Source organism: Tachyglossus aculeatus, chromosome 23 (genome assembly GCF_015852505.1).
Source record: "Tachyglossus aculeatus isolate mTacAcu1 chromosome 23, mTacAcu1.pri, whole genome shotgun sequence".
Classification (NCBI taxonomy): Eukaryota; Metazoa; Chordata; class Mammalia; order Monotremata; family Tachyglossidae; genus Tachyglossus; species Tachyglossus aculeatus.
Window position 1 is genome coordinate 32,261,077 of NC_052088.1, and position 4,083 is coordinate 32,265,159.

The 4,083-nt window shown below is 44.7% G+C and overlaps 1 non-coding gene across 1 annotated transcript; it reads right to left on the bottom strand.

The window, feature by feature from the left end:
• Positions 1-3,149: 3,149 nt before the first annotated feature.
• LOC119944936 lies at positions 3,150-3,287 on the bottom strand. The gene has a single exon (XR_005456076.1). It is a non-coding gene; the product is annotated as a small nucleolar RNA SNORA7 (small nucleolar RNA).
• Between the last annotated feature and the right edge of the window lie 796 nt (positions 3,288-4,083).

Below are 4,083 nucleotides of genomic sequence, written 5' to 3' on the forward strand. Positions count from 1 at the left end.
TGCTTACTGAGTACAGAGCACTGTACCAAGACCTTGGGAGAGGACAATATAACAAGCAGCGTGGTTCAGTGGAAAGAGCACGGGTTTGGGAGTCAGAGGTCATGGGTTCTAATCCCAGCTCTGCCACTTATTGGCTGTGTGACTTTGGGCAAGTCAGTTAACTTCTCTGTGCCTCAGTTACCACATCTGTAAAATGGGGATTAAGATTGTGAGCCCCACATGGGCCAACCTGATCACCTTGTATCTCCCCCACAACCCCCTGCACTTAGAACAGTGTTTTGCACATAGTAAGCGCTTAACAAATGCCATCATCATTATTATTATATTATTATATAATAGACACATTCCTTGCCCACAGTGAGCTTAAAATCCAGAGGGGGAGACAGACATTAATATGAAAAAATAAAATTACAGATTTGTACATAGTGTTGTGAGGTTGGGAAGGGGGATGAATAAAGCTAGACTGTGAGCCCATTGTTGGGTAGGGACCGTCTCTATATGTTGCCAACTTTTACTTCCCAAGGGCTTAGTACAGTGCTCTGCACACAGTAAGCACTCAATAAATACGATTGAATGAATGAACAGCAGACAAGTGGCAGAGCCAGGATTAGAACCCATGACTTCTGACTCCCAAGCCTGTGCTCTAGCCACTAGATCCCAGATCTGTCTCCGGACTTCTGGGCCTGTGCTCTTTCTGCTGTACCATGCTGCTATTCAGTAGCATCGTTTACCAAAAGAAAGAGCAGCGAGGATTGCCTGCCTCTCAGCTGCAGCTTTGCAAAGCCTGCTTCTGTTACAGAAGGTGTCACATTCAGCTGTACTTTTGCAAATCTGCCATTTCAGCAGGCCAGGCGAAAAACATTAGTTGCTTATGCTCACTGCGCTCTTTCAGCCTGGTGTGAAAGGAGACTGAAAGAAACTATTCACATGCCCCCCGCACCCCGCAGAACAAAACCAGTGGATTTTATGGAGTCTCGCTCCGAATGACGTAGTTGAGAGAGAATGAGTCTGGGAGTCGGAACCTGAGTTCTAATCCTTTGCATTGAGCCTGTTGTCAGACCTCAGGAAAGGCACAAACGGCTCTATGCCTCACTCTCCTCATCTTTAAAACTGAGAAAATGCCTTGTCTTTTCTTAGTAGTAATAGTATTTATTATGTGTGCTTATGGTGTGCAGAGCCTCAGTTTCCTCATCTTTAAAACTGAGAAAATACTTGTTCTCTTCTTAGTTGTAATAGTAGTTATTGCATACTTATGGTGTGTGGAGCACTGTACTAAGCGCTGGGAAAGAGTGTACAGATGGGAATTAATCACGCACCCTGTCCCTCGAGGGGCTCCCAATTTCAGGCATGTGACAGCACCTTGGTTCTTCACATTATTGTACATTCTCCAGCCCTTAGTACAATGCTCTGCACACAGTAAGTGCTCAATACATACTACTGATTGATTTAAAAATCTAATTCCTTTTTCTGTGTCATAGATCCCTTCCTCTGCTAAACTTGCTCTTCTCTTCCACTCCTTTAATGCTACCTTCAACCTCTCATTTCCCTCTGGCTCCTTCTCCTCAGCCTTCAAACATATTCAAGTCTCTCCTTACTAAGAAAACCTTTCCCTTTATCCAACTACACCTTCCCAAAATTGTGGCGTCTCCCTCCTCCCATGCCTGTCCAAACTCTTGAGATGTGTTTTTTTTTGTTTTTTAAATTAGTTGATGGTATTTTAGAGTCTTTAATGGTATTGTATTTGAGACAATTTTTCTCTCCTGGGTTTGATAATCAATAATAAAGGAAATAGTAGCCAAGAAATATGCTGAAGATTAATGTCAGGAAGACGTGCCCTTGAAGAGCCTGGAAAAAGTCATGAAGTGAGCTGATGTAACTATTGCCACAAAAATACAAATTGTCAACTCTACGGTGTTTCCAGTGACAATGTATGGATCCGAAAGCTGGACAGTGAAAGAACAGGATAGAAAGAATACCAATTCTTTTGAAATGAGGTGTTGGAGAAGGCTTTTGCGAATACCATGGACTGCCCGAAAGACAAACAAATGGATTTTAGAGCAAACTAAACCAAAGTGGTCTTTGGAAGGCCAAATGACTCGATTTAGATTAGCATATTTTGGACACAATCTGGAAGACTAATTCTCTGGGGGAGACACTAATGCTAGGAAAAGTCCAGGGAAAACATGGAAGAGGCAGATCGGCAGCTAGATGGATAGAGACCATAACAACAATAACAGAAGAACCATTAGAAAGGTTGCGGATTATAGCAGAGGACAGGACATTCTGGAGAAAGTATATCCTTGGAGTAGCTATGAATTGGAAATGACTCGACGGCACTTAATAATAATAATTTAATAATCTACTATGTGCCAGACACTGTACTAAGCACTGGGAAAGACACAAGCTAATCAGCTTGGACATGGTCCCTGTCCTGTATGGGGTTCACAGTCTTAATCCCCATTTAACAGATGAGGTAACTGAGGCCCAGAGAAGGTATGCAACTTGCCCAAGGTCACACAGCAGACAAGTAGTGGAGGAGGGATTGGAACCCAGGTCCTTCTGACTCCCTAGACCCGTGCTCTTGTCAGTCTATCGGATTTATTGAACACTTACTGTGTAAAGAGCACTGTACCAAGAGCTTGGAAGAGTACCATATAACAATAAGCAAACACATTCCCTGCTAGCAATGAGCTTACAGTCTAGAGAGGGAAGCAGACATTAATATAAATAAATGAATTACAGATATGTACACAAATGCTGGGAGGGGGAATTGTCATCACTTTCTACTACCAGCTTGTCTCTACATTCTGCTGTCACTTCCTTTTCACCATCTCTCTGGCTCTTATGGTCCCTTCAACCTCTAACTGTTGCTGCTCCACTAGGCTCTGTCCTTAGGCTGTCTACTCTCCTTTTTCTTTGTTGTCTTATGCTGTCGAGTCATCTTCGACCCCCAGCGATGCCAAGGAAACATCTCTCTCAGAATGCCACACCTCTGTCTGCAATTGTTCCTGTAGTGGACCCATAGTTTTCTTGAGTTTTCCAGTCAAAACGTGGAAGCGGTTTACCATCCCCTCCTTCTGTGCAGTACACTCAAGTCTCCACCCTTGACTGTCTCCCATGCTGCTGGTGCCCAGCACAGGGGAGTTTTGACTTATAGCAGATTGCCTTCCACTGGCTAGCCACTGGCCAAGCTAGGAATGGAATGGGTAGGCCTCTGCTTCACTCTCCCTCCCGTAGTCGAGACTGGTAGAGGACTGGAAACTCTCCAGTTGCAACCCTGAGACAGGAGCTACTCTCCTTGCTCCATATTAATTTCTCAGGAGGCTCCCATGCAGACTCCCCACTAACTTAGGGGGCAGGGGCAGGGGCAGAGGGACTCTTGGATCCCATTTTTTACCTTGAGGGCCTCGAGGGGATCTTCAGAAAGATATAATGGACATGTTCCCTGGACGAAAATATATGAAACAAGCTCCCTCACACCCTTAATAAAGCATGATAGACTCTATTACAGAAGATGGTCTAAAGGAAGACTATTGGGGCAAATTGCCCCAGATTTATGGGTTTCCTGAATGGGGTTTAATAATAATAATAATAACGGTATTTGTTAAGCGCTTACTATGTGCAAAGCACTGTTCTAAGCTCTGGGGAGGTTACAAGGTGATCAAGTTGTCCCACGGGGGGCTCACAGTTTTAATCCCCATTTTACAGGTGAGGTAACTGAGGCACAGAGAAGTTAAGTGACTTGCCCAAAGTCACACAGCTGACAGTTGGTGGAGCCGGGATTTGAACCCATGACCTCTGACTCCAAAGCTCGTGTTCTTTCCACTTCCCTAGCGCTTAGTACAGTGCTCTGCACACAGTAAGTACTCAATAAATACGATTGAATGAATGAATGAGCCACACTGCTCCCGATAGAGCACTGGTCTGGGAGTCAAAAGGACCTGGGTTCTACTCCTGCCTCTGCCACATCTGCTATGTGACCTTGGGCAAGTCACCTCACGTCTCTGGGCCTCAGTTACCTCATCCGTCAAATGGGGATTAAGACTGTGAGTCCTATGTGGGACAGGGACTGCGTCCAACCTG